Source organism: Gopherus flavomarginatus, chromosome 10, assembly GCF_025201925.1.
Source record: "Gopherus flavomarginatus isolate rGopFla2 chromosome 10, rGopFla2.mat.asm, whole genome shotgun sequence".
Taxonomy (NCBI): domain Eukaryota; kingdom Metazoa; phylum Chordata; order Testudines; family Testudinidae; genus Gopherus; species Gopherus flavomarginatus.
This window is the reverse complement of record NC_066626.1, coordinates 55,810,269-55,834,879: the sequence shown is the minus strand read 5'-3', so window position 1 is coordinate 55,834,879 and position 24,611 is coordinate 55,810,269. Positions and strand designations below refer to the sequence as shown.

At 58.7% G+C, this 24,611-nt stretch overlaps 42 non-coding genes across 42 annotated transcripts; all 42 read right to left on the bottom strand.

Annotated features, from left to right (window-relative positions):
• Window positions 1–1,402: 1,402 nt before the first annotated feature.
• On the bottom strand, window positions 1,403–1,475 carry TRNAM-CAU (transfer RNA methionine (anticodon CAU)). The gene has a single exon. It is a non-coding gene; the product is annotated as a tRNA-Met (tRNA).
• Window positions 1,476–3,662: 2,187 nt separating this feature from the next.
• Window positions 3,663–3,734, bottom strand: TRNAE-CUC (transfer RNA glutamic acid (anticodon CUC)). Its single transcript has one exon. It is a non-coding gene; the product is annotated as a tRNA-Glu (tRNA).
• A 141-nt stretch (window positions 3,735–3,875) lies between these two features.
• Window positions 3,876–3,948, bottom strand: TRNAM-CAU (transfer RNA methionine (anticodon CAU)). Its single transcript has one exon. It is a non-coding gene; the product is annotated as a tRNA-Met (tRNA).
• Window positions 3,949–4,451: 503 nt separating this feature from the next.
• Window positions 4,452–4,523, bottom strand: TRNAE-CUC (transfer RNA glutamic acid (anticodon CUC)). Its single transcript has one exon. It is a non-coding gene; the product is annotated as a tRNA-Glu (tRNA).
• A 141-nt stretch (window positions 4,524–4,664) lies between these two features.
• TRNAM-CAU (transfer RNA methionine (anticodon CAU)) lies at window positions 4,665–4,737 on the bottom strand. Its single transcript has one exon. It is a non-coding gene; the product is annotated as a tRNA-Met (tRNA).
• Window positions 4,738–5,240: 503 nt separating this feature from the next.
• Window positions 5,241–5,312, bottom strand: TRNAE-CUC (transfer RNA glutamic acid (anticodon CUC)). The gene has a single exon. It is a non-coding gene; the product is annotated as a tRNA-Glu (tRNA).
• A 142-nt stretch (window positions 5,313–5,454) lies between these two features.
• Window positions 5,455–5,527, bottom strand: TRNAM-CAU (transfer RNA methionine (anticodon CAU)). The gene has a single exon. It is a non-coding gene; the product is annotated as a tRNA-Met (tRNA).
• Window positions 5,528–6,030: 503 nt separating this feature from the next.
• On the bottom strand, window positions 6,031–6,102 carry TRNAE-CUC (transfer RNA glutamic acid (anticodon CUC)). Its single transcript has one exon. It is a non-coding gene; the product is annotated as a tRNA-Glu (tRNA).
• A 148-nt stretch (window positions 6,103–6,250) lies between these two features.
• On the bottom strand, window positions 6,251–6,323 carry TRNAM-CAU (transfer RNA methionine (anticodon CAU)). Its single transcript has one exon. It is a non-coding gene; the product is annotated as a tRNA-Met (tRNA).
• A 503-nt stretch (window positions 6,324–6,826) lies between these two features.
• TRNAE-CUC (transfer RNA glutamic acid (anticodon CUC)) lies at window positions 6,827–6,898 on the bottom strand. The gene has a single exon. It is a non-coding gene; the product is annotated as a tRNA-Glu (tRNA).
• A 148-nt stretch (window positions 6,899–7,046) lies between these two features.
• Window positions 7,047–7,119, bottom strand: TRNAM-CAU (transfer RNA methionine (anticodon CAU)). Its single transcript has one exon. It is a non-coding gene; the product is annotated as a tRNA-Met (tRNA).
• Window positions 7,120–7,626: 507 nt separating this feature from the next.
• On the bottom strand, window positions 7,627–7,698 carry TRNAE-CUC (transfer RNA glutamic acid (anticodon CUC)). The gene has a single exon. It is a non-coding gene; the product is annotated as a tRNA-Glu (tRNA).
• A 147-nt stretch (window positions 7,699–7,845) lies between these two features.
• On the bottom strand, window positions 7,846–7,918 carry TRNAM-CAU (transfer RNA methionine (anticodon CAU)). Its single transcript has one exon. It is a non-coding gene; the product is annotated as a tRNA-Met (tRNA).
• A 725-nt stretch (window positions 7,919–8,643) lies between these two features.
• Window positions 8,644–8,716, bottom strand: TRNAM-CAU (transfer RNA methionine (anticodon CAU)). The gene has a single exon. It is a non-coding gene; the product is annotated as a tRNA-Met (tRNA).
• Window positions 8,717–9,219: 503 nt separating this feature from the next.
• TRNAE-UUC (transfer RNA glutamic acid (anticodon UUC)) lies at window positions 9,220–9,291 on the bottom strand. Its single transcript has one exon. It is a non-coding gene; the product is annotated as a tRNA-Glu (tRNA).
• A 148-nt stretch (window positions 9,292–9,439) lies between these two features.
• Window positions 9,440–9,512, bottom strand: TRNAM-CAU (transfer RNA methionine (anticodon CAU)). Its single transcript has one exon. It is a non-coding gene; the product is annotated as a tRNA-Met (tRNA).
• Window positions 9,513–10,015: 503 nt separating this feature from the next.
• On the bottom strand, window positions 10,016–10,087 carry TRNAE-CUC (transfer RNA glutamic acid (anticodon CUC)). The gene has a single exon. It is a non-coding gene; the product is annotated as a tRNA-Glu (tRNA).
• Window positions 10,088–10,235: 148 nt separating this feature from the next.
• Window positions 10,236–10,308, bottom strand: TRNAM-CAU (transfer RNA methionine (anticodon CAU)). Its single transcript has one exon. It is a non-coding gene; the product is annotated as a tRNA-Met (tRNA).
• Window positions 10,309–10,811: 503 nt separating this feature from the next.
• Window positions 10,812–10,883, bottom strand: TRNAE-CUC (transfer RNA glutamic acid (anticodon CUC)). The gene has a single exon. It is a non-coding gene; the product is annotated as a tRNA-Glu (tRNA).
• Window positions 10,884–11,031: 148 nt separating this feature from the next.
• TRNAM-CAU (transfer RNA methionine (anticodon CAU)) lies at window positions 11,032–11,104 on the bottom strand. Its single transcript has one exon. It is a non-coding gene; the product is annotated as a tRNA-Met (tRNA).
• Window positions 11,105–11,615: 511 nt separating this feature from the next.
• TRNAE-CUC (transfer RNA glutamic acid (anticodon CUC)) lies at window positions 11,616–11,687 on the bottom strand. Its single transcript has one exon. It is a non-coding gene; the product is annotated as a tRNA-Glu (tRNA).
• A 132-nt stretch (window positions 11,688–11,819) lies between these two features.
• TRNAM-CAU (transfer RNA methionine (anticodon CAU)) lies at window positions 11,820–11,892 on the bottom strand. Its single transcript has one exon. It is a non-coding gene; the product is annotated as a tRNA-Met (tRNA).
• Window positions 11,893–12,395: 503 nt separating this feature from the next.
• On the bottom strand, window positions 12,396–12,467 carry TRNAE-CUC (transfer RNA glutamic acid (anticodon CUC)). Its single transcript has one exon. It is a non-coding gene; the product is annotated as a tRNA-Glu (tRNA).
• Window positions 12,468–12,608: 141 nt separating this feature from the next.
• On the bottom strand, window positions 12,609–12,681 carry TRNAM-CAU (transfer RNA methionine (anticodon CAU)). Its single transcript has one exon. It is a non-coding gene; the product is annotated as a tRNA-Met (tRNA).
• A 503-nt stretch (window positions 12,682–13,184) lies between these two features.
• On the bottom strand, window positions 13,185–13,256 carry TRNAE-UUC (transfer RNA glutamic acid (anticodon UUC)). Its single transcript has one exon. It is a non-coding gene; the product is annotated as a tRNA-Glu (tRNA).
• A 148-nt stretch (window positions 13,257–13,404) lies between these two features.
• Window positions 13,405–13,477, bottom strand: TRNAM-CAU (transfer RNA methionine (anticodon CAU)). Its single transcript has one exon. It is a non-coding gene; the product is annotated as a tRNA-Met (tRNA).
• A 503-nt stretch (window positions 13,478–13,980) lies between these two features.
• On the bottom strand, window positions 13,981–14,052 carry TRNAE-CUC (transfer RNA glutamic acid (anticodon CUC)). Its single transcript has one exon. It is a non-coding gene; the product is annotated as a tRNA-Glu (tRNA).
• Window positions 14,053–14,200: 148 nt separating this feature from the next.
• TRNAM-CAU (transfer RNA methionine (anticodon CAU)) lies at window positions 14,201–14,273 on the bottom strand. Its single transcript has one exon. It is a non-coding gene; the product is annotated as a tRNA-Met (tRNA).
• A 503-nt stretch (window positions 14,274–14,776) lies between these two features.
• TRNAE-CUC (transfer RNA glutamic acid (anticodon CUC)) lies at window positions 14,777–14,848 on the bottom strand. Its single transcript has one exon. It is a non-coding gene; the product is annotated as a tRNA-Glu (tRNA).
• Window positions 14,849–14,996: 148 nt separating this feature from the next.
• TRNAM-CAU (transfer RNA methionine (anticodon CAU)) lies at window positions 14,997–15,069 on the bottom strand. Its single transcript has one exon. It is a non-coding gene; the product is annotated as a tRNA-Met (tRNA).
• Window positions 15,070–15,576: 507 nt separating this feature from the next.
• Window positions 15,577–15,648, bottom strand: TRNAE-CUC (transfer RNA glutamic acid (anticodon CUC)). Its single transcript has one exon. It is a non-coding gene; the product is annotated as a tRNA-Glu (tRNA).
• A 148-nt stretch (window positions 15,649–15,796) lies between these two features.
• On the bottom strand, window positions 15,797–15,869 carry TRNAM-CAU (transfer RNA methionine (anticodon CAU)). The gene has a single exon. It is a non-coding gene; the product is annotated as a tRNA-Met (tRNA).
• Window positions 15,870–16,372: 503 nt separating this feature from the next.
• Window positions 16,373–16,444, bottom strand: TRNAE-CUC (transfer RNA glutamic acid (anticodon CUC)). Its single transcript has one exon. It is a non-coding gene; the product is annotated as a tRNA-Glu (tRNA).
• Window positions 16,445–16,592: 148 nt separating this feature from the next.
• On the bottom strand, window positions 16,593–16,665 carry TRNAM-CAU (transfer RNA methionine (anticodon CAU)). Its single transcript has one exon. It is a non-coding gene; the product is annotated as a tRNA-Met (tRNA).
• A 501-nt stretch (window positions 16,666–17,166) lies between these two features.
• Window positions 17,167–17,238, bottom strand: TRNAE-CUC (transfer RNA glutamic acid (anticodon CUC)). The gene has a single exon. It is a non-coding gene; the product is annotated as a tRNA-Glu (tRNA).
• A 148-nt stretch (window positions 17,239–17,386) lies between these two features.
• TRNAM-CAU (transfer RNA methionine (anticodon CAU)) lies at window positions 17,387–17,459 on the bottom strand. The gene has a single exon. It is a non-coding gene; the product is annotated as a tRNA-Met (tRNA).
• Window positions 17,460–17,967: 508 nt separating this feature from the next.
• Window positions 17,968–18,039, bottom strand: TRNAE-CUC (transfer RNA glutamic acid (anticodon CUC)). Its single transcript has one exon. It is a non-coding gene; the product is annotated as a tRNA-Glu (tRNA).
• A 148-nt stretch (window positions 18,040–18,187) lies between these two features.
• Window positions 18,188–18,260, bottom strand: TRNAM-CAU (transfer RNA methionine (anticodon CAU)). The gene has a single exon. It is a non-coding gene; the product is annotated as a tRNA-Met (tRNA).
• A 503-nt stretch (window positions 18,261–18,763) lies between these two features.
• On the bottom strand, window positions 18,764–18,835 carry TRNAE-CUC (transfer RNA glutamic acid (anticodon CUC)). Its single transcript has one exon. It is a non-coding gene; the product is annotated as a tRNA-Glu (tRNA).
• A 148-nt stretch (window positions 18,836–18,983) lies between these two features.
• TRNAM-CAU (transfer RNA methionine (anticodon CAU)) lies at window positions 18,984–19,056 on the bottom strand. The gene has a single exon. It is a non-coding gene; the product is annotated as a tRNA-Met (tRNA).
• A 503-nt stretch (window positions 19,057–19,559) lies between these two features.
• On the bottom strand, window positions 19,560–19,631 carry TRNAE-CUC (transfer RNA glutamic acid (anticodon CUC)). The gene has a single exon. It is a non-coding gene; the product is annotated as a tRNA-Glu (tRNA).
• Window positions 19,632–19,779: 148 nt separating this feature from the next.
• On the bottom strand, window positions 19,780–19,852 carry TRNAM-CAU (transfer RNA methionine (anticodon CAU)). Its single transcript has one exon. It is a non-coding gene; the product is annotated as a tRNA-Met (tRNA).
• Between the last annotated feature and the right edge of the window lie 4,759 nt (window positions 19,853–24,611).

Below are 24,611 nucleotides of genomic sequence, written 5' to 3'. Positions count from 1 at the left end.
GGAATAAGAAACACTGTCTTTTTAGTGAGATAAAATGAGGGCGAGGAAGTCTCCAGCTGCTATGATAGTCCAGGCAGGATATTAAAGGGTGGTGAGGGAGAGCAGCCCAGCTTCCTGCTGCTCTGATAGTCCAGGCAGTACAGAATCTTTTCTTTAGACATGAAAGGGGGGATCTAATAGAGCTCAGCCTCCAGTTGCTATGATGAAGATGGTTAGCAGCCTTTCTATACCATCTGCCGGGGATGACCGGAAATCATTTCCACTTTTACCAAGGTCAGCCAAGAGCACTCACAGGCTGATGATGACAATGGATAGCAGTCATATTGTACCATCTGTTATCGGAAAGGGGATGCTGGTGTTCAGCACTGCAGCACACCGTCTACCAGCAGCATGCAGTAAACAGAGGGTGACACTGAAAAAAGGCGAGAAACGTTTTTTTCCCTTTTTTCTCGGGGGGGGGGAGGGTGTAAATTGATGACATATACCCTGAAACAGACGGGGAAAATGTTTTTGACCCTTCAGGCATTGGGAGCTCAGCCAAGAATGCAAATGCATTTCGGTGACTGTGGGATAGCTGGAGTCCTCAGTACCCTCTCCCTCCATGAGCATCCATTTGATTTGTTGGCTTTCCGTTACACTTGTCACGCAGCACTGCACTGAGTCCCTGCTGTGGCCTCTGTCGCTCATAGCCTGGAGATATTTTCAAATGCTTTGTCATTTTGTCTTCTGTAACGGAGCTCTGACAGAACAGATTTGTCTCCCCATACAGCGATCAGATCCAGTATCTCCTGTACGGTCCATGCTCGAGCTCTTTTTGAATTTGAGACTGCATCGCCACCTGTGCTGATCCGACCTCCACGCTGGGCAAACAGGAAATGAAATTCAAAAGTTCATGGGGCTTATCCTGTCTACCTGGCCAGTGCATCTGAGTTCAGCTTGCTTTCAAGAGCAGTCACAATGGTGCACTGTGGGATACCGCCAGGAGGCCAATACCGTCGATTTGCAGCCACACTAATCCTAATCCGAAATGGCAATACCGAACTCAGTGCTACTCCTTTAGTTGGAGAGGAGTACAGAAACCAGTTTAAAGGCCCTTTATATCAATATAAAGGGACTTGTTGTGTGGACGGGTGCAGGGTTAAATAGGTTTAACGCTGCTAAATTCGGATTAAATGCGTAGTGCAGACCAGGACTGATAAGTTAACGTCTCTTGGAAATAAAATGAAAAAAAGGAACAAACATACTTCTGAAACGGGAAAATCCGAAGAACTAGAACATCAATGCGGATACACAATCGGCATGCATGTGTATTTCCTCCAGATGCCAATTAGAAAGGGAATCCTGGACTCCAACAAGCACGGGAAAAGGCAAGCTAGAAGCTGTCAGGGCTCTGGCAAGAGGCTGCCTTCTCTGAGGCTTGAACTCAGGACCATCAGATTATGAGGCTGACGCGCTACCCATGGCGCCCAGAAGGCTGGCTGGCTGGCTAGCTTGGCTGGCAGGCGCTCTGTCATAAACAGATAGCTAAGGGTTAATGTCTCTTTCACCTGAAGCACCTGACCAGAGGACCAATCAGGAAACTGGATTTTTTCAACTTTGGGTGGAGGGAAGGTTGTGTCTGAGTCTTTGTTTTCTGTCTGCCTGCTTTCTCTGAGCTTTGGAGAAGTAGTTTCTGCTTTCTAATCTTCTGTTTCCAAGTTGTAAGGACAAAGATCAAATAGTGAGTTATATGATTTCTTTTCTTTGGTATTTACATGTCTATAGTTGCTGGAGTGCTTTGATTTGTATTCTTTTTGAATAAGGCTGTTTATTCAATATTCTTCTAAGCAATTGACCCTGTATTTGTTACCTTAATACAGAGAGACCATTTTTATGTATTTTCTTTCTTTTTTATATAAAGCTTTCTTTTTGAAACCTGTTAAAGTTTTCTTTACTGGGAAATTTCAGGGAAATTGAGTCTGTACTCACCAGGGAATTGGTGGGAGGAAGAAATCAGGGGGAGATCTGTGTGTGTTGGATTTCCTAGCCTGATTTTGCATTCCCTCTGGGTGAAGAGGAAAGTGCTTTTGTTTCCAGGACTGGGAACGGAGAGGGGGAGTCACTGTGTTTGGATTCACAGAGCTTGTGTCTGTGTATCTCTCCAGGAGCACCTGGAGGGGGGAAGGGAAAAAGGATTATTTCCCTTTGTTGTGAGACTGAAGGGATTTGGGTCTTGGGATCCCCAGGGAAGGGGTTTCAGGGGGACCAGAGTGCCCGAAAACACTCTAATTTTTTGGGTGGTGGCAGCAAGTACCAGGTCCAAGCTGGTAACCAAGCTTGGAGGTTTTCATGATAACCCCCATATTTTGGACGCTAAGGTCCAAATCTGGGACTAAGGTTTGATACGCCCCGTGCCATTTGAGCGCACGGCCCACTTGAGAGTCTCTGCAGGAGAGACGGTGGTGACGTCAGCCTGCTGTAGGCAGAAGCAGTTCCCCAAGGTACCCCTGCAGCTGGACACTCCCGCAATTCCTCCTGGAAATACAGCCCCGAGCCCATCCCTCAGCAGGGCGGGCAAGAAAAAGCCTTCCTCGAGGGGCGACGGGAGTCGCGCCACGGAGCTGAGCGCCTACCGTCCTCACCAGTCGAGAAGAGGAAGCAGAAGAAGGCCCTCTCTCACAAGGGAAGAGGGGAGCGGCCGGAAAGAACACCTGGGCCGGCAGAAGAGGGGCAAGGCCCTGGAAGCAGGAGGTGAAAGAGCGGCTGCGGCAGAAGAGATACAAAAGCTTCTTGAAAGACAGCTCTTAGCAAAGGGGTTTGAAAGGCTGGGGCTGAGAGAAAAGCAGCCCGGGCCGACAAGAGCCAGCAAAGGCCAGCCCACTGCTTGCCTGACTGGGAATCGAACCCATGCCGGAGCAGTGAGAACACCAAATCCTGACCACTGGACCATCAGGGAAAGGCGCCAGGGGGGCCGGCTCGCTCTCCCAGCATATGTGAGTGTATTTCCCCCCAAGGACAACGAGCGCAGGGGAATCCTGGACGCCAGCGAGCACAAGGAAGGGCGAGCCAGAAGCGGTCAGGGCTCTGGCAAGAGGCAAAAGGCTGCCTTCTCTGAGACTCGAACTCAGGACCTTCAGGTTATGAGACTGACACGCTACCCACGGCGCCCAGAAGGCTGGCTGGCTGGCTGGCTCGCCTGGCAGGCGCCCCGTGCCGTTTGAGCGCACGGCCCACTTGAGTGTCTCTGCAGGAGAGACGGTGGTGACGTCAGCCTGCTGTAGGCAGAAGCAGTTCCCCAAGGTACCCCTGCAGCTGGACACGCCCGCAATTCCTCCTGGAAATACAGCCCCGAGCCCATCCCTCAGCAGGGCGGGCAAGAAAAAGCCTTCCACGAGGGGCGACGGGAGTCGCGCCACGGCGCTGAGCGCCTACCGTCCTCACCAGTCGAGAAGAGGAAGCAGAAGAAGGCCCCCTCTCACAAGGGAAGAGGGGAGCCGCCGGAAAGAACACCTGGGCCGGCAGGAGAGGGGCCAGGCCCTGGAAGCAGGAGGTGAAGGGGCGGCTGCGGCAGAAGAGATACAAGAGCTTCTTGAAAGACAGCTCTTAGCAAAGGGGTTTCAAAGGCTGGGGCTGAGAGAAAAGCAGCCCGCGCGGACAAGAGCCAGCCCAGGCCAGCCCGCTGCTTCCCTGACTGGGAATCGAACCCAGGCCGTGGCGGTGAGAACGCCAAATCCTGACCACTAGACCATCCGGGAGAGGGGCCAGGGGGGACCGGCTCGCTCTCTCAGCATACGTGCGTGCATTTCCCCCCGAGGCCAACGAGCGCAGGGGAATCTTGGATGCCAGCGAGCACAGGGAAGGGCGAGCCAGAAGCGGTCAGGGCTCTGGCAAGAGGCTGCCTTCTCTGAGGCTCGAACTCAGGACCTTCAGATTATGAGACTGACGCGCTACCCACGGCGCCCAGAAGGCTGGCTGGCTGGCTCGCCTGGCAGGCGCCCCGTGCCGTTTGAGCGCACGGCCCACTTGAGTGTCTCTGCAGGAGAGATGGTGGTGACGTCAGCCTGCTGTAGGCAGAAGCAGTTCCCCAAGGTACCCCTGCAGCTGGACACGCCCGCAATTCCTCCTGGAAATACAGCCCCGAGCCCATCCCTCAGCAGGGCGGGCAAGAAAAAGCCTTCCTCGAGGGGCGACGGGAGTCGCGCCACGGCGCTGAGCGCCTACCGTCCTCACCAGTCGAGAAGAGGAAGCAGAAGAAGGCCCCCTCTCACAAGGGAAGAGGGGAGCCGCCGGAAAGAACACCTGGGCCGGCAGGAGAGGGGCCAGGCCCTGGAAGCAGGAGGTGAAGGGGCGGCTGCGGCAGAAGAGATACAAGAGCTTCTTGAAAGACAGCTCTTAGCAAAGGGGTTTGAAAGGCTGGGGCTGAGAGAAAAGCAGCCCGCGCGGACAAGAGCCAGCCCAGGCCAGCCCGCTGCTTCCCTGACTGGGAATCGAACCCAGGCCGTGGCGGTGAGAACGCCAAATCCTGACCACTAGACCATCCGGGAGAGGGGCCAGGGGGGACCGGCTCGCTCTCTCAGCATACGTGCGTGCATTTCCCCCCGAGGCCAACGAGCGCAGGGGAATCTTGGATGCCAGCGAGCACAGGGAAGGGCGAGCCAGAAGCGGTCAGGGCTCTGGCAAGAGGCTGCCTTCTCTGAGGCTCGAACTCAGGACCTTCAGATTATGAGACTGACGCGCTACCCACGGCGCCCAGAAGGCTGGCTGGCTGGCTCGCCTGGCAGGCGCCCCGTGCCGTTTGAGCGCACGGCCCACTTGAGTGTCTCTGCAGGAGAGACGGTGGTGACGTCAGCCTGCTGTAGGCAGAAGCAGTTCCCCAAGGTACCCCTGCAGCTGGACACGCCCGCAATTCCTCCTGGAAATACAGCCCCGAGCCCATCCCTCAGCAGGGCGGGCAAGAAAAAGCCTTCCTCGAGGGGCGACGGGAGTCGCGCCACGGCGCTGAGCGCCTACCGTCCTCACCAGTCGAGAAGAGGAAGCAGAAGAAGGTCCCCTCTCACAAGGGAAGAGGGGAGCCGCCGGAAAGAACACCTGGGCCGGCAGGAGAGGGGCCAGGCCCTGGAAGCAGGAGGTGAAGGGGCGGCTGCGGCAGAAGAGATACAAGAGCTTCTTGAAAGACAGCTCTTAGCAAAGGGGTTTGAAAGGCTGGGGCTGAGAGAAAAGCAGCCCGTGCGGACAAGAGCCAGCCCAGGCCAGCCCGCTGCTTCCCTGACTGGGAATCGAACCCAGGCCGTGGCGGTGAGAACACCAAATCCTGACCACTAGACCATCAGGGAGAGGCGCCAGGGGGGACCGGCTCGCTCTCCCAGCATACGTGTGTGCATTTCCCCCCCGAGGCCAACGAGCGCAGGGGAATCCTGGACGCCAGCGAGCACAGGGAAGGGCGAGCCAGAAGCGATCAGGGCTCTGGCAAGAGGCTGCCTTCTCTGAGGCTCGAACTCAGGACCTTCAGATTATGAGACTGACGCGCTACCCACGGCGCCCAGAAGGCTGGCTAGCTGGCTCGCCTGGCAGGCGCCCCGTGCCGTTTGAGGGCACGGCCCACTTGAGTGTCTCTGCAGGAGAGACGGTGGTGACGTCAGCCTGCTGTAGGCAGAAGCAGTTCCCCAAGGTACCCCTGCAGCTGGACACGCCCGCAATTCCTCCTGGAAATACAGCCCCGAGCCCATCCCTCAGCAGGGCGGGCAAGAAAAAGCCTTCCTCGAGGGGCGACGGGAGTCGCGCCACGGCGCTGAGCGCCTACCGTCCTCACCAGTCGAGAAGAGGAAGCAGAAGAAGGCCCCCTCTCACAAGGGAAGAGGGGAGCCGCCGGAAAGAACACCTGGGCCGGCAGGAGAGGGGCCAGGCCCTGGAAGCAGGAGGTGAAGGGGCGGCTGCGGCAGAAGAGATACAAGAGCTTCTTGAAAGACAGCTCTTAGCAAAGGGGTTTGAAAGGCTGGGGCTGAGAGAAAAGCAGCCCGCGCGGACAAGAGCCAGCCCAGGCCAGCCCGCTGCTTCCCTGACTGGGAATCAAACCCAGGCCGTGGCGGTGAGAACGCCAAATCCTGACCACTAGACCATCAGGGAGAGGCGCCAGGGGGGACCGGCTCGCTCTCCCAGCATACGTGCGTGCATTTCCCCCCGAGGCCAAAGAGCGCAGGGGAAACCTGGACGCCAGCGAGCACAGGGAAGGGCGAGCCAGAAGCGGTCAGGGCTCTGGCAAGAGGCAAAAGGCTGCCTTCTCTGAGGCTCGAACTCAGGACCTTCAGATTATGAGACTGACGCGCTACCCACGGCGCCCAGCAGGCTGGCTGGCTGGCTCGCCTGGCAGGCGCCCCGTGCCGTTTGAGCGCACGGCCCACTTGAGTGTCTCTGCAGGAGAGACGGTGGTGACGTCAGCCTGCTGTAGGCAGAAGCAGTTCCCCAAGGTACCCCTGCAGCTGGACACGCCCGCAATTCCTCCTGGAAATACAGCCCCGAGCCCATCCCTCAGCAGGGCGGGCAAGAAAAAGCCTTCCTCGAGGGGCGACGGGAGTCGCGCCACGGCGCTGAGCGCCTACCGTCCTCACCAGTCGAGAAGAGGAAGCAGAAGAAGGCCCCCTCTCACAAGGGAAGAGGGGAGCCGCCGGAAAGAACACCTGGGCCGGCAGGAGAGGGGCCAGGCCGTGGAAGCAGGAGGTGAAGGGGCGGCTGCGGCAGAAGAGATACAAGAGCTTCTTGAAAGACAGCTCTTAGCAAAGGGGTTTGAAAGGCTGGGGCTGAGAGAAAAGCAGCCCGTGCGGACAAGAGCCAGCCCAGGCCAGCCCGCTGCTTCCCTGACTGGGAATCGAACCCAGGCCGTGGCGGTGAGAACGCCAAATCCTGACCACTAGACCATCAGGGAGAGGCGCCAGGGGGGACCGGCTCGCTCTCCCAGCATACGTGCGTGCATTTCCCCCCGAGGCCAACGAGCGCAGGGGAATCCTGGATGCCAGCGAGCACAGGGAAGGGCGAGCCAGAAGCGGTCAGGGCTCTGGCAAGAGGCAAAAGGCTGCCTTCTCTGAGGCTCGAACTCAGGACCTTCAGATTATGAGACTGACGCGCTACCCACGGCGCCCAGAAGGCTGGTTGGCTGGCTGGCTCGCCTGGCAGGCGCCCCGTGCCGTTTGAGCGCACGGCCCACTTGAGTGTCTCTGCAGGAGAGACGGTGGTGACGTCAGCCTGCTGTAGGCAGAAGCAGTTCCCCAAGGTACCCCTGCAGCTGGACACGCCCGCAATTCCTCCTGGAAATACAGCCCCGAGCCCATCCCTCAGCAGGGCGGGCAAGAAAAAGCCTTCCTCGAGGGGCGACGGGAGTCGCGCCACGGCGCTGAGCGCCTACCGTCCTCACCAGTCGAGAAGAGGAAGCAGAAGAAGGCCCCCTCTCACAAGGGAAGAGGGGAGCCGCCGGAAAGAACACCTGGGCCGGCAGGAGAGGGGCCAGGCCCTGGAAGCAGGAGGTGAAGGGGCGGCTGCGGCAGAAGAGATACAAGAGCTTCTTGAAAGACAGCTCTTAGCAAAGGGGTTTGAAAGGCTGGGGCTGAGAGAAAAGCAGCCTGCGCGGACAAGAGCCAGCCCAGGCCAGCCCGCTGCTTCCCTGACTGGGAATCGAACCCAGGCGGTGGCGGTGAGAACGCCAAATCCTGACCACTAGACCATCAGGGAGAGGCGCCAGGGGGTCCGGCTCGCTCTCCCAGCATACGTGCGTGCATTTCCCCCCGAGGCCAACGAGCGCAGGGGAATCCTGGACGCCAGCGAGCACAGGGAAGGGCGAGCCAGAAGCGGTCAGGGCTCTGGCAAGAGGCAAAAGGCTGCCTTCTCTGAGGCTCGAACTCAGGACCTTCAGATTATGAGACTGACGCGCTACCCACGGCGCCCAGAAGGCTGGCTGGCTGGCTCGCCTGGCAGGCGCCCCGTGCCGTTTGAGCGCACGGCCCACTTGAGTGTCTCTGCAGGAGAGACGGTGGTGACGTCAGCCTGCTGTAGGCAGAAGCAGTTCCCCAAGGTACCCCTGCAGCTGGACACGCCCGCAATTCCTCCTGGAAATACAGCCCCGAGCCCATCCCTCAGCAGGGCGGGCAAGAAAAAGCCTTCCTCGAGGGGCGACGGGAGTCGCGCCACGGCGCTGAGCGCCTACCGTCCTCACCAGTCGAGAAGAGGAAGCAGAAGAAGGCCCCCTCTCACAAGGGAAGAGGGGAGCCGCCGGAAAGAACACCTGGGCCGGCAGGAGAGGGGCCAGGCCCTGGAAGCAGGAGGTGAAGGGGCGGCTGCGGCAGAAGAGATACAAGAGCTTCTTGAAAGACAGCTCTTAGCAAAGGGGTTTGAAAGGCTGGGGCTGAGAGAAAAGCAGCCCGCGCGGACAAGAGCCAGCCCAGGCCAGCCCGCTGCTTCCCTGACTGAGGAATCGAACCCAGGCCGTGGCTGGTGAGAACGCCAAATCCTGACCACTAGACCATCAGGGAGAGGCGCCAGGGGGGACCGGCTCGCTCTCCCAGCATACGTGCGTGCATTTCCCCCCGAGGCCAACGAGCGCAGGGGAATCCTGGACGCCAGCGAGCACAGGGAAGGGCGAGCCAGAAGCGGTCAGGGCTCTGGCAAGAGGCAAAAGGCTGCCTTCTCTGAGGCTCGAACTCAGGACCTTCAGATTATGAGACTGACGCGCTACCCACGGCGCCCAGAAGGCTGGCTGGCTGGCTCGCCTGGCAGGCGCCCCGTGCCGTTTGAGCGCACGGCCCACTTGAGTGTCTCTGCAGGAGAGACGGTGGTGACGTCAGCCTGCTGTAGGCAGAAGCAGTTCCCCAAGGTACCCCTGCAGCTGGACACGCCCGCAATTCCTCCTGGAAATACAGCCCCGAGCCCATCCCTCAGCAGGGCGGGCAAGAAAAAGCCTTCCTCGAGGGGCGACGGGAGTCGCGCCACGGCGCTGAGCGCCTACCGTCCTCACCAGTCGAGAAGAGGAAGCAGAAGAAGGCCCCCTCTCACAAGGGAAGAGGGGAGCCGCCGGAAAGAACACCTGGGCCGGCAGGAGAGGGGCCAGGCCCTGGAAGCAGGAGGTGAAGGGGCGGCTGCGGCAGAAGAGATACAAGAGCTTCTTGAAAGACAGCTCTTAGCAAAGGGGTTTGAAAGGCTGGGGCTGAGAGAAAAGCAGCCCGCGCGGACAAGAGCCAGCCCAGGCCAGCCCGCTGCTTCCCTGACTGGGAATCGAACCCAGGCCGTGGCGGTGAAAACGCCAAATCCTGACCACTAGACCATCAGGGAGAGGCGCCAAGGGGGACCGGCTCGCTCTCCCAGCATACGTGCGTGCATTTCCCCCCGAGGCCAACGAGCGCAGGAGAATCCTGGACGCCAGCGAGCACAGGGAAGGGCGAGCCAGAAGCGGTCAGGGCTCTGGCAAGAGGCAAAAGGCTGCCTTCTCTGAGGCTCGAACTCAGGACCTTCAGATTATGAGACTGACGCGCTACCCACGGCGCCCAGAAGGCTGGCTGGCTGGCTCGCCTGGCAGGCGCCCCGTGCCGTTTGAGCGCACGGCCCACTTGAGTGTCTCTGCAGGAGAGACGGTGGTGACGTCAGCCTGCTGTAGGCAGAAGCAGTTCCCCAAGGTACCCCTGCAGCTGGACACGCCCGCAATTCCTCCTGGAAATACAGCCCCGAGCCCATCCCTCAGCAGGGCGGGCAAGAAAAAGCCTTCCTCGAGGGGCGACGGGAGTCGCGCCACGGCGCTGAGCGCCTACCGTCCTCACCAGTCGAGAAGAGGAAGCAGAAGAAGGCCCCCTCTCACAAGGGAAGAGGGGAGCCGCCGGAAAGAACACCTGGGCCGGCAGGAGAGGGGCCAGGCCCTGGAAGCAGAAGGTGAAGGGGCGGCTGCGGCAGAAGAGATACAAGAGCTTCTTGAAAGACAGCTCTTAGCAAAGGGGTTTGAAAGGCTGGGGCTGAGAGAAAAGCAGCCTGCGCGGACAAGAGCCAGCCCAGGCCAGCCCGCTGCTTCCCTGACTGGGAATCGAACCCAGGCCGTGGCGGTGAGAACGCCAAATCCTGACCACTAGACCATCAGGGAGAGGCGCCAGGGGGGACCGGCTCGCTCTCCCAGCATACGTGCGTGCATTTCCCCCCGAGGCCAACGAGCGCAGGGGAATCCTGGACGCTAGCGAGCACAGGGAAGGGCGAGCCAGAAGCGGTCAGGGCTCTGGCAAGAGGCAAAAGGCTGCCTTCTCTGAGGCTCGAACTCAGGACCTTCAGATTATGAGACTGACGCGCTACCCACGGCGCCCAGAAGACTGGCTGGCTGGCTCGCCTGGCAGGCGCCCCGTGCCGTTTGAGCGCACGGCCCACTTGAGTGTCTCTGCAGGAGAGACGGTGGTGACGTCAGCCTGCTGTAGGCAGAAGCAGTTCCCCAAGGTACCCCTGCAGCTGGACACGCCCGCAATTCCTCCTGGAAATACAGCCCCGAGCCCATCCCTCAGCAGGGCGGGCAAGAAAAAGCCTTCCTCGAGGGGCGACGGGAGTCGCGCCACGGCGCTGAGCGCCTACCGTCCTCACCAGTCGAGAAGAGGAAGCAGAAGAAGGCCCCCTCTCACAAGGGAAGAGGGGAGCCGCCGGAAAGAACACCTGGGCCGGCAGGAGAGGGGCCAGGCCCTGGAAGCAGGAGGTGAAGGGGCGGCTGCGGCAGAAGAGATACAAGAGCTTCTTGAAAGACAGCTCTTAGCAAAGGGGTTTGAAAGGCTGGGGCTGAGAGAAAAGCAGCCCGCGCGGACAAGAGCCAGCCCAGGCCAGCCCGCTGCTTCCCTGACTGGGAATCGAACCCAGGCCGTGGCGGTGAGAACGCCAAATCCTGACCACTAGACCATCAGGGAGAGGCGCCAGGGGGGACCGGCTCGCTCTCCCAGCATACGTGCGTGCATTTCCCCCCGAGGCCAACGAGCGCAGGGGAATCCTGGACGCCAGCGAGCACAGGGAAGGGCGAGCCAGAAGCGGTCAGGGCTCTGGCAAGAGGCAAAAGGCTGCCTTCTCTGAGGCTCGAACTCAGGACCTTCAGATTATGAGACTGACGCGCTACCCACGGCACCCAGAAGGCTGGCTGGCTGGCTGGCTGGCTCGCCTGGCAGGCGCCCCGTGCCGTTTGAGCGCACGGCCCACTTGAGTGTCTCTGCAGGAGAGACGGTGGTGACGTCAGCCTGCTGTAGGCAGAAGCAGTTCCCCAAGGTACCCCTGCAGCTGGACACGCCCGCAATTCCTCCTGGAAATACAGCCCCGAGGCCATCCCTCAGCATGGCGGGCAAGAAAAAGCCTTCCTCGAGGGGCGACGGGAGTCGCGCCACGGCGCTGAGCGCCTACCGTCCTCACCAGTCGAGAAGAGGAAGCAGAAGAAGGCCCCCTCTCACAAGGGAAGAGGGGAGCCGCCGGAAAGAACACCTGGGCCGGCAGGAGAGGGGCCAGGCCCTGGAAGCAGGAGGTGAAGGGGCGGCTGCGGCAGAAGAGATACAAGAGCTTCTTGAAAGACAGCTCTTAGCAAAGGGGTTTGAAAGGCTGGGGCTGAGAGAAAAGCAGCCCGCGCGGACAAGAGCCAGCCCAGGCCAGCCCGCTGCTTCCCTGACTGGGAATCGAACCCAGGCCGTGGCGGTGAGAACGCCAAATCCTGACCACTAGACCATCAGGGAGAGGTGCCAGGGGGGACCGGCTCGCTCTCCCAGCATACGTGCGTGCATTTCCCCCCGAGCGCAGGGGAATCCTGGACGCCAGCGAGCACAGGGAAGGGCGAGCCAGAAGCGGTCAGGGCTCTGGCAAGAGGCTGCCTTCTCTGAGACTCGAACTCAGGACCTTCAGATTATGAGACTGACGCGCTACCCACGGCGCCCAGAAGGCTGGCTGGCTGGCTCGCCTGGCAGGCGCCCCGTGCCGTTTGAGCGCACGGCCCACTTGAGTGTCTCTGCAGGAGAGACGGTGGTGACGTCAGCCTGCTGTAGGCAGAAGCAGTTCCCCAAGGTACCCCTGCAGCTGGACACGCCCGCAATTCCTCCTGGAAATACAGCCCCGAGCCCATCCCTCAGCAGGGCGGGCAAGAAAAAGCCTTCCTCGAGGGGCGACGGGAGTCGCGCCACGGCGCTGAGCGCCTACCGTCCTCACCAGTCGAGAAGAGGAAGCAGAAGAAGGCCCCCTCTCACAAGGGAAGAGGGGAGCCGCCGGAAAGAACACCTGGGCCGGCAGGAGAGGGGCCAGGCCCTGGAAGCAGGAGGTGAAGGGGCGGCTGCGGCAGAAGAGATACAAGAGCTTCTTGAAAGACAGCTCTTAGCAAAGGGGTTTGAAAGGCTGGGGCTGAGAGAAAAGCAGCCCGCGCGGACAAGAGCCAGCCCAGGCCAGCCCGCTGCTTCCCTGACTGGGAATCGAACCCAGGCCGTGGCGGTGAGAACGCCAAATCCTGACCACTAGACCATCAGGGAGAGGCGCCAGGGGGGACCGGCTCGCTCTCCCAGCATACGTGCGTGCATTTCCCCCCGAGGCCAACGAGCGCAGGGGAATCCTGGACGCCAGCGAGCACAGGGAAGGGCGAGCCAGAAGCGGTCAGGGCTCTGGCAAGAGGCTGCCTTCTCTGAGGCTCGAACTCAGGACCTTCAGATTATGAGACTGACGCGCTACCCACGGCGCCCAGAAGGCTGGCTAGCTGGCTTGCCTGGCAGGCGCCCCGTGCCGTTTGAGCGCACGGCCCACTTGAGTGTCTCTGCAGGAGAGACGGTGGTGACGTCAGCCTGCTGTAGGCAGAAGCAGTTCCCCAAGGTACCCCTGCAGCTGGACACGCCCGCAATTCCTCCTGGAAATACAGCCCCGAGCCCATCCCTCAGCAGGGCGGGCAAGAAAAAGCCTTCCTCGAGGGGCGACGGGAGTCGCGCCACGGCGCTGAGCGCCTACCGTCCTCACCAGTCGAGAAGAGGAAGCAGAAGAAGGCCCCCTCTCACAAGGGAAGAGGGGAGCCGCCGGAAAGAACACCTGGGCCGGCAGGAGAGGGGCCAGGCCCTGGAAGCAGGAGGTGAAGGGGCGGCTGCGGCAGAAGAGATACAAGAGCTTCTTGAAAGACAGCTCTTAGCAAAGGGGTTTGAAAGGCTGGGGCTGAGAGAAAAGCAGCCCGCGCGGACAAGAGCCAGCCCAGGCCAGCCCGCTGCTTCCCTGACTGGGAATCGAACCCAGGCTGTGGCGGTGAAAACGCCAAATCCTGACCACTAGACCATCAGGGAGAGGCGCCAGGGGAGACCGGCTCGCTCTCCCAGCATACGTGCGTGCATTTCCCCCCGAGGCCAACGAGCGCAGGGGAATCCTGGACGCCAGCGAGCACAGGGAAGGGCGAGCCAGAAGCGGTCAGGGCTCTGGCAAGAGGCAAAAGGCTGCCTTCTCTGAGGCTCGAACTCAGGACCTTCAGATTATGAGACTGACGCGCTACCCACGGCGCCCAGAAGGCTGGCTGGCTGGCTCGCCTGGCAGGCGCCCCGTGCCGTTTGAGCGCACGGCCCACTTGAGTGTCTCTGCAGGAGAGACGGTGGTGACGTCAGCCTGCTGTAGGCAGAAGCAGTTCCCCAAGGTACCCCTGCAGCTGGACACGCCCGCAATTCCTCCTGGAAATACAGCCCCGAGCCCATCCCTCAGCAGGGCGGGCAAGAAAAAGCCTTCCTCGAGGGGCGACGGGAGTCGCGCCACGGCGCTGAGCGCCTACCGTCCTCACCAGTCGAGAAGAGGAAGCAGAAGAAGGCCCCCTCTCACAAGGGAAGAGGGGAGCCGCCGGAAAGAACACCTGGGCCGGCAGGAGAGGGGCCAGGCCCTGGAAGCAGGAGGTGAAGGGGCGGCTGCAGCAGAAGAGATACAAGAGCTTCTTGAAAGACAGCTCTTAGCAAAGGGGTTTGAAAGGCTGGGGCTGAGAGAAAAGCAGCCCGCGCGGACAAGAGCCAGCCCAGGCCAGCCCGCTGCTTCCCTGACTGGGAATCGAACCCAGGCCGTGGCGGTGAGAACGCCAAATCCTGACCACTAGACCATCAGGGAGAGGCGCCAGGGGGGACCGGCTCGCTCTCCCAGCATACGTGCGTGCATTTCCCCCCGAGGCCAACGAGCGCAGGGGAATCCTGGACGCCAGCGAGCACAGGGAAGGGCGAGCCAGAAGCGGTCAGGGCTCTGGCAAGAGGCAAAAGGCTGCCTTCTCTGAGGCTCGAACTCAGGACCTTCAGATTATGAGACTGACGCGCTACCCACGGCGCCCAGAAGGCTGGCTGGCTGGCTCGCTTGGCAGGCGCCCCGTGCCGTTTGAGCGCACGGCCCACTTGAGTGTCTCTGCAGGAGAGACGGTGGTGACGTCAGCCTGCTGTAGGCAGAAGCAGTTCCCCAAGGTACCCCTGCAGCTGGACACGCCCGCAATTCCTCCTGGAAATACAGCCCCGAGCCCATCCCTCAGCAGGGCGGGCAAGAAAAAGCCTTCCTCGAGGGGCGACGGGAGTCGCGCCACGGCGCTGAGCGCCTACCGTCCTCACCAGTCGAGAAGAGGAAGCAGAAGAAGGCCCCCTCTCACAAGGGAAGAGGGGAGCCGCCGGAAAGAACACCTGGGCCGGCAGGAGAGGGGCCAGGCCCTGGAAGCAGGAGGTGAAGGGGCGGCTGCGGCAGAAGAGATACAAGAGCTTCTTGAAAGACAGCTCTTAGCAAAGGGGTTTGAAAGGCTGGGGCTGAGAGAAAAGCAGCCCGCGCGGACAAGAGCCAGCCCAGGCCAGCCCGCTGCTTCCCTGACTGGGGATCGAACCCAGGCCGTGGCGGTGAGAACGCCAAATCCTGACCACTAGACCATCAGGGAGAGGCGCCAGGGGGGACCGGCTCGCTCTCCCAGCATACGTGCGTGCATTTCCCCCCGAGGCCAACGAGCGCAGGGGAATCCTGGACGCCAGCGAGCACAGGGAAGGGCGAGCCAGAAGCGGTCAGGGCTCTGGCAAGAGGCAAAAGGCTGCCTTCTCTGAGGCTCGAACTCAGGACCTTCAGACTATGAGACTGACGCGCTACCCACGGCGCCCAGAAGGCTGGCTGGCTGGCTGGCTCGCCTGGCAGGCGCCCCGTGCCGTTTGAGCGCACGGCCCACTTGAGTGTCTCTGCAGGAGAGACGGTGGTGACGTCAGCCTGCTGTAGGCAGAAGCAGTTCCCCAAGGTACCCCTGCAGCTGGACACGCCCGCAATTCCTCCTGGAAATACAGCCCCGAGCCCATCCCTCAGCAGGGCGGGCAAGAAAAAGCCTTCCTCGAGGGGCGACGGGAGTCGCGCCACGGCGCTGAGCGCCTACCGTCCTCACCAGTCGAGAAGAGGAAGCAGAAGAAGGCCCCCTCTCACAAGGGAAGAGGGGAGCCGCCGGAAAGAACACCTGGGCCGGCAGGAGAGGGGCCAGGCCCTGGAAGCAGGAGGTGAAGGGGCGGCTGCGGCAGAAGAGATACAAGAGCTTCTTGAAAGACAGCTCTTAGCAAAGGGGTTTGAAAGGCTGGGGCTGAGAGAAAAGCAGCCCGCGCGGACAAGAGCCAGCCCAGGCCAGCCCGCTGCTTCCCTGACTGGGAATCGAACCCAGGCCGTAGCGGTGAGAACGCCAAATCCTGACCACTAGACCATCAGGGAGAGGCGCCAGGGGGGACCGGCTCGCTCTCCCAGCATACGTGCGTGCATTTCCCCCCGAGGCCAACGAGCGCAGGGGAATCCTGGACGCCAGCGAGCACAGGGAAGGGCGAGCCAGAAGCGGTCAGGGCTCTGGCAAGAGGCAAAAGGCTGCCTTCTCTGAGGCTCGAACTCAGGACCTTCAGATTATGAGACTGACGCGCTACCCACGGCGCCCAGAAGGCTGGCTGGCTGGCTCGCCTGGCAGGCGCCCCGTGCCGTTTGAGCGCACGGCCCACTTGAGTGTCTCTGCAGGAGAGACGGTGGTGACGTCAGCCTGCTGTAGGCAGAAGCAGTTCCCCAAGGTACCCCTGCAGCTGGACACGCCCGCAATTCCTCCTGGAAATACAGCCCCGAGCCCATCCCTCAGCAGGGCGGGCAAGAAAAAGCCTTCCTCGAGGGGCGACGGGAGTCGCGCCACGGCGCTGAGCGCCTACCGTCCTCACCAGTCGAGAAGAGGAAGCAGAAGAAGGCCCCCTCTCACAAGGGAAGAGGGGAGCCGCCGGAAAGAACACCTGGGCCGGCAGGAGAGGGGCCAGGCCCTGGAAGCAGGAGGTGAAGGGGCGGCTGCGGCAGAAGAGATACAAGAGCTTCTTGAAAGACAGCTCTTAGCAAAGGGGTTTGAAAGGCTGGGGCTGAGAGAAAAGCAGCCCGCGCGGACAAGAGCCAGCCCAGGCCAGCCCGCTGCTTCCCTGACTGGGAATCGATCCCAAGCCGTGGCGGTGAGAACGCCAAATCCTGACCACTAGACCATCAGGGAGAGGCGGCAGGGGGGACCGGCTCGCTCTCCCAGCATACGTGCGTGCATTTCCCCCCGAGGCCAACGAGCGCAGGGGAATCCTGGACGCCAGCGAGCACAGGGAAGGGCGAGCCAGAAGCGGTCAGGGCTCTGGCAAGAGGCAAAAGGCTGCCTTCTCTGAGGCTCGAACTCAGGACCTTCAGATTATGAGACTGACGCGCTACCCACGGCGCCCAGAAGGCTGGCTGGCTGGCTCGCCTGGCAGGCGCCCCGTGCCGTTTGAGCGCACGGCCCACTTGAGTGTCTCTGCAGGAGAGACGGTGGTGACGTCAGCCTGCTGTAGGCAGAAGCAGTTCCCCAAGGTACCCCTGCAGCTGGACACGCCCGCAATTCCTCCTGGAAATACAGCCCCGAGCCCATCCCTCAGCAGGGCGGGCAAGAAAAAGCCTTCCTCGAGGGGCGACGGGAGTCGCGCCACGGCGCTGAGCGCCTACCGTCCTCACCAGTCGAGAAGAGGAAGCAGAAGAAGGCCCCCTCTCATAAGGGAAGAGGGGAGCCGCCGGAAAGAACACCTGGGCCGGCAGGAGAGGGGCCAGGCCCTGGAAGCAGGAGGTGAAGGGGCGGCTGCGGCAGAAGAGATACAAGAGCTTCTTGAGACAGCTCTTAGCAAAGGGGTTTGAAAGGCTGGGGCTGAGAGAAAAGCAGCCCGCGCGGACAAGAGCCAGCCCAGGCCAGCCCGCTGCTTCCCTGACTGGGAATCGAACCCAGGCCGTGGCGGTGAGAACGCCAAATCCTGACCACTAGACCATCAGGGAGAGGCGCCAGGGGGGACCGGCTCGCTCTCCCAGCATACGTGCGTGCATTTCCCCCCGAGGCCAACGAGCGCAGGGGAATCCTGGACGCCAGCGAGCACAGGGAAGGGCGAGCCAGAAGCGGTCAGGGCTCTGGCAAGAGGCAAAAGGCTGCTTTCTCTGAGGCTCGAACTCAGGACCTTCAGATTATGAGACTGACGCGCTACCCACGGCGCCCAGAAGGCTGGCTGGCTGGCTGGCTCGCCTGGCAGGCGCCCCGTGCCGTTTGAGCGCACGGCCCACTTGAGTGTCTCTGCAGGAGAGACGGTGGTGACGTCAGCCTGCTGTAGGCAGAAGCAGTTCCCCAAGGTACCCCTGCAGCTGGACACGCCCGCAATTCCTCCTGGAAATACAGCCCCGAGCCCATCCCTCAGCAGGGCGGGCAAGAAAAAGCCTTCCTCGAGGGGCGACGGGAGTCGCGCCACGGCGCTGAGCGCCTACCGTCCTCACCAGTCGAGAAGAGGAAGCAGAAGAAGGCCCCCTCTCACAAGGGAAGAGGGGAGCCGCCGGAAAGAACACCTGGGCCGGCAGGAGAGGGGCCAGGCCCTGGAAGCAGGAGGTGAAGGGGCGGCTGCGGCAGAAGAGATACAAGAGCTTCTTGAAAGACAGCTCTTAGCAAAGGGGTTTGAAAGGCTGGGGCTGAGAGAAAAAGCAGCCCGCGCGGACAAGAGCCAGCCCAGGCCAGCCCGCTGCTTCCCTGACTGGGAATCGAACCCAGGCCGTGGCGGTGAGAACGCCAAATCCTGACCACTAGACCATCAGGGAGAGGCGCCAGGGGGGACCGGCTCGCTCTCCCAGCATACGTGCGTGCATTTCCCCCCGAGGCCAACGAGCGCAGGGGAATCCTGGACGCCAGCGAGCACAGGGAAGGGCGAGCCAGAAGCGGTCAGGGCTCTGGCAAGAGGCAAAAGGCTGCCTTCTCTGAGGCTCGAACTCAGGACCTTCAGATTATGAGACTGACGCGCTACCCACGGCGCCCAGAAGGCTGGCTGGCTGGCTCGCCTGGCAGGCGCCCCGTGCCGTTTGAGCGCACGGCCCACTTGAGTGTCTCTGCAGGAGAGACGGTGGTGACGTCAGCCTGCTGTAGGCAGAAGCAGTTCCCCAAGGTACCCCTGCAGCTGGACACGCCCGCAATTCCTCCTGGAAATACAGCCCTGAGCCCATCCCTCAGCAGGGCGGGCAAGAAAAAGCCTTCCTCGAGGGGCGACGGGAGTCGCGCCACGGCGCTGAGCGCCTACCGTCCTCACCAGTCGAGAAGAGGAAGCAGAAGAAGGCCCCCTCTCACAAGGGAAGAGGGGAGCCGCCGGAAAGAACACCTGGGCCGGCAGGAGAGGGGCCAGGCCCTGGAAGCAGGAGGTGAAGGGGCGGCTGCGGCAGAAGAGATACAAGAGCTTCTTGAAAGACAGCTCTTAGCAAAGGGGTTTGAAAGGCTGGGGCTATGAGAAAAGCAGCCCGCGCGGACAAGAGCCAGCCCAGGCCAGCCCGCTGCTTCCCTTACTGGGAATCGAACCCAGGCCGTGGCGGTGAGAACGCCAAATCCTGACCACTAGACCATCAGGGAGAGGCGCCAGGGGGGACCGGCTCGCTCTCCCAGCATACGTGCGTGCATTTCCCCCCGAGGCCAACGAGCGCAGGGGAATCCTGGACGCCAGCGAGCACAGGGAAGGGCGAGCCAGAAGCGGTCAGGGCTCTGGCAAGAGGCAAAAGGCTGCCTTCTCTGAGGCTCGAACTCAGGACCTTCAGATTATGAGACTGACGCGCTACCCACGGCGCCCAGAAGGCTGGCTGGCTGGCTCGCCTGGCAGGCGCCCCGTGCCGTGTGAGCGCACGGCCCACTTGAGTGTCTCTGCAGGAGAGACGGTGGTGACGTCAGCCTGCTGTAGGCAGAAGCAGTTCCCCAAGGTACCCCTGCAGCTGGACACGCCCGCAATTCCTCCTGGAAATACAGCCCCGAGCCCATCCCTCAGCAGGGCGGGCAAGAAAAAGTCTTCCTCGAGGGGCGACGGGAGTCGCGCCACGGCGCTGAGTGCCTACCGTCCTCACCAGTCGAGAAGAGGAAGCAGAAGAAGGCCCCCTCTCACAAGGGAAGAGGGGAGCCGCCGGAAAGAACACCTGGGCCGGCAGGAGAGGGGCCAGGCCCTGGAAGCAGGAGGTGAAGGGGCGGCTGCGGCAGAAGAGATACAAGAGCTTCTTGAAAGACAGCTCTTAGCAAAGGGGTTTGAAAGGCTGGGGCTGAGAGAAAAGCAGCCCGCGCGGACAAGAGCCAGCCCAGGCCAGCCCGCTGCTTCCCTGACTGGGAATCGAACCCAGGCCGTGGCGGTGAGAACGCCAAATCCTGACCACTAGACCATCAGGGAGAGGCGCCAGGGGGGACCGGCTCGCTCTCCCAGCATACGTGCGTGCATTTCCCCCCGAGGCCAACGAGCGCAGGGGAATCCTGGACGCCAGCGAGCACAGGGAAGGGCGAGCCAGATGCGGTCAGGGCTCTGGCAAGAGGCAAAAGGCTGCCTTCTCTGAGGCTCGAACTCAGGACCTTCAGATTATGAGACTGACGCGCTACCCACGGCGCCCAGAAGGCTGGCTGGGTTTTTGTTTGTTTGGTTTTTTGCTTGTTTGTTTTCATGGTGTTACTTAGGAGTGATTAATTCCAGCTGAGCCTTGAGTGGTTTATTGGATAGTAAGCTTGGAGGTAAGAGCCTTATAAAAGGGCTGTCAGTTGCGAACTGTGTGAGCGGCAAACAGAGGTGTGGCAAACAGAGGGAGTTTACCTGGGAGTTCACCGGCACGGAGGACACACAGGCCAGCTCCATCTCACAGGCTGCCGTGAATATGTCCTATGACAGCTGAGGAGCCATAGAGAAGGAATCCGTGGCTAGTGAGCATCCAGCTGCCGGTAGCCACCCATAACGTGCTATGTGTCCCCTTTCCTAGAGCACTGAGGCAACTCGGTTTGTCTGCATAGTGGAAGAGAAGGTTAAAGGGCTACAGAGCCAAGTATCAACCCTGTATCTCATCACTGAACATGAAGACTGCCTGGATAGAAGTCAGCTTTCAGTGCTGGAAGCACAACCTTCCGAATAATCAGAGTGCTATGCAGAACTAGGGGACGTAGTCATCCATCTGCCATCCATAGTGCAAGACTTGAGAAGTGTTGTGCTTGCCTGGAGCTAGAATCCAAGATGTGATGCAGTGTCTCCTGAGACTGACCGAGACCTTGAACCGCTAACCCTTCCTGCTTGTCCACATGGGCACCAATGATACTGACAAGAATGACCTTGAGCAGATCACTTCAGACTACATTGCTCTGGGAAGAAAGATAAGAGTTTCGGGCACAAGTCGTGTTCTCATCAGTCCTCCCTGCTGAAGGAAAAGACCTAGGTTGAATTGTGGAGATGAATCCGTAGTTACGAAGCTGATGTCGAAGATAGGGCTTTGGATTCTTCAACCAATGGATGTTATTCACGGAAGAAGGATTGCTAGAAAGAGATGGGATCCACCTAACAACGACAGGGAAGAGCATCTCTGCAGGTAGGCTGGCTAACCTAGTGAGGAGGGCTTTAAACTAGGTTTGCTGGGGGATGGTGACCTAACCCCAGAGGTGGGTGGGGAAGTGGGATACTGGAAGAAAACACAAAGAGGAGGGTACAAGACAGGAAGCCTCCTGATTCATACTTAGAAAGTAGGGCAATCGGCTAGTTATCTTACGTACATGTACACAAACGCAAAAAGCCTGGGAAACAAGCAGAAAGATTTGAAAGTCCTGGCACAATCAAGGAACTGTGATGTGATTGGAATAACAAACTTAGTGAGGCCGTTCACATGACTGGAGCGCTGTCATGGATGGATATAAATGGTTCAGAAAGGACTGTTACGGAAGGAAAGGTGGAGGAGTTGCACTGTATGTAAGAGAGCAGTATGATTGCTCAGAGCTCCAGTATGAAACTGGAGAAAAGCCTGTTGAGAGTCTTTGGGTTAAGTTTACAGACAAGAGCAACAAGGGTGATATTGTGGTGGGCGTGTGCTATAGACCACCGGATCAGAAGGGTGAGGTAGACGAGGCTTTCTTTGGACAACTAACTGAAGTTTCCAGATCACAGGCCCTGGTTCTAATGGTAACTTCAATCACCCTGACATTTGCTGGGAGAGCAATGCAGCAATGCATATTTTTGAAGAGTGTTGGGGACAACTTCCTGGTACAAGTGCTGGAGGAACCAACTAGAGGCTGTGCTACTCTTGACCTGCTGCTTACAAACAGGGAAGAATTGGTAGGGGAAATAGAAGTGGGTGGCCACCTAGGCAGTAGTGACCATGAGATGGTTGAGTTCAGGATCCTCACAAAAGGAAGAAAGGAGTAGCAAAATACAGACCCTGGATGTCAGAAAAGCAGACTTTGACTCCCTTAGGGAACTGATCGGCAGGATCCCCTGGGAGGCTAATATGAGGGGGAAAGGAGTCCAGGAGACCTGACTGTATTTTAAAGAAGCCTTATAGAGGGCGCAGGAACAAACCATCCCGATGTGCAAACATAATAGCAAATATGGCAGGCAACCAGCTTGGTTTAAGGGTGAAATCTTCGGTGAGCTTAAACTCAAAAAGGAAGCTTACAAGAAGTGGAAATTTGGACAGATGACTAGGGAGGAGTATAAAAATATTGCTTGAGCATGCAGGGGTGTAATCAGGAAGGCCAAGGCACAAGTGGAGTTGCAGCTAGCAAGGGATGTGAAGGGTAACAAGAAGGATTTCTACAGGTATGTTAGCAATGGGACTCTTACTGAATGGGGGAGGCAGCCTAGTGATACATGATGTGGAAAAAACTGAAGTGCTCAATGCTTCTTTTTGTTCGGTCTTCACAGACAAGGTCAGCTCCCAGACTGCTGCACTGGGCAACACAGTATGGGGAGGAGGTGAGCAGCCCTCACTTGTGAAAGAACAGGTTAAGGACTATTTAGAAAAGCTGGACGTGCGCAAGTCCATGGGTCCATATTTAATGCAGCCGAGGGTGCTGAGGGAGTTGGCTGTTGTGATTACAGAGCCATTGGCCATTATCTTTGAAAATTTGTGGTGCTCAGGGGAGGTCCTGGATGATTGGGAAAAGGCAAATATAGTACCCATATTTAAAAAAGGGAAGAAAGAGAGAACCTGGGGAACTACACACTGGTCAGCCTCAGTTCAGTCTCTGGCAAAATCATGGAGGAGGTCCTCAAGGAATCCATTTTGAAGTATTTGGAGGAGCGGGAGGTGATCAGGAACAGTCAACATGGATTCATTCAGGGCAAGTCATGTCTGACCAACCTGATTGCCCTCTATGATGAGATAACTGGCTTTGTGGATATGGGGAAAGAGGTGGATGTGATATATCTTGACTTTAGCAAAGCTTTTGATACGGTCTCCCACAGTATTCTTACCAGCAAGTTAAAGAAGTATGGATTGCATGGAAGAACTATAAGGTGGATAGAAAGCTGGCTAGATTGTCAGCTTCAACAGGTAGTGATCAACGGCTCAATGTCTAGTTGGCAGCCAGTATCAAGCAGGGTGCCCCAGGGGTCGGTCCTGGGGCCGGTTTTGTTCAACATCTTTCTTAATGATCTGGATGATGGGATGAATTGCAACCTCCGTAAGTATGCAGATGACACTAAACTGGGGGAAGAGGTAGATATGCTGGAGGGTAGGGATAGGTCCAGAGTGACCTAGACAAATTGGAGGATTGGGCCAAGAGAAATTTGATGAGGTTCAACAAGGACAAGTGTCCTGATACATCAGGGTTCTTCCCCCAGCAGTAACCCACAATCTGGGTCTCCCCATCCAGGGGAACCCCCAACCCTCTATCCCCACCTTGCCTCAGTGGCTACTGCCAGTCATCATCTAGTCCCCGCTCACTGGGGCTGACGGCAGTCTGTAAACCACTCATCACTGGCAAGGGGGTTAGGATCCACTGCCTTTACCTATCTCTGGGCTACCACCCTGAAGCCTCAGTACCTATTTGTAGGCCTTTAACTAGGCCTGCAGCCTGGGGTTTTGCTAGACTGGAGCTCCCCAGCTCCCTCTGCCCTTCCCCGGCCTTGCTCCACCTCAGGTATCCTTCTCAGCTCCCAGACAGCCAGGTCCTTCTCTCTCAAAAAGGCTAGAGAGAGAATCTCAGTCTCTGGTCCTCAGACCTCTTTTAGGGCCAGCTGTGGCCTGACTGGGGTGTGGCCCCAACTGTGGCTGCTTTCCCCCAATCAGCCCAGCTTTCCCCCCACCCCAGCCCTCTCCCAGGGCTGTTTTAAGCCCTTCAGGGCATCAGCGGGGTAACCACCGTGCTACAGGCTGTATTAGTAAGAGCATTGCCAGCATCTTGAGGCTCTAGCCCCACACTGACTCCCCTGTTCCCCCATCCAGGGCTTAATTTGTCCCCAAGCTTGCCAGGTTGTGTACGTATGCTGTGAAAAGTAATACTTGTATGTTTTTCACAACGGACTTACTAGCTAGCAATGAATACATTACAGTGATTTGGAAGTGTGTATGTGCATATTTATTTGTTTTTCCTAAAGCTAATTCAGTATTTAGGAAAAAGTGTGAGAGCAGCCACCAGCAACAGTTGGTAGTCACAGTGTGAGGACACCAAATTTCTTTTTCCTGAGAACCCCATCTGACCTGTGTAACACAGGCCAGATGATTTCATCTAGATAGTCCTGTTTTGAGCCCAATGACTTTTGTTTGGCTAAAGCATATGTTCCAGAAATCCATCCTATCTCAATCTGAAGATACCAAGAGATGAAGAATCCACCCCTTCCCTTCATAGTTTGTTCTAATGGTTAATCATCCTCACTGTTAAAAATGTGTGCCTTATTTCTAGCTGGAACGTGTCTGATTTCAGCTTCCACCCATTGGTTCTTGTTATGCCTTTCTTGGTAGATTAAAGGGCCTTTTAATATCTGGTATTTTCTCCCCATAAAAGATTACATATTGTGATCAAGTCACAGCTCAATCTTCTTTTTGATAAACTAAGCAGATTGAGCTCTTCTAGTCTCTCACTTTAAGACCTGTTTTTAAACCCTTGACTCATTTTTGCAGTTTGTTTCTGCCTCCTCTCCAATTTTTGAACATCCTTTTTAAAAATGTGAACACTAGAACATTACTCACTCCAAGACAGGTCTCATCGATGCTGTATACATTGGGCTTAATACATTGGGTACTGGATTAAATTCTATTTTCTCTGTTAAACAGGACTAGATGATCTAATGGTCCCAAATGTCCGTAACATTTATGAATACATGGATTTTTTTATATGAAATGGTATGATACTGAGCCACTGGGGGCTAAACAACCAGCGGGCTAAGTGACCTAAAAATCAACCT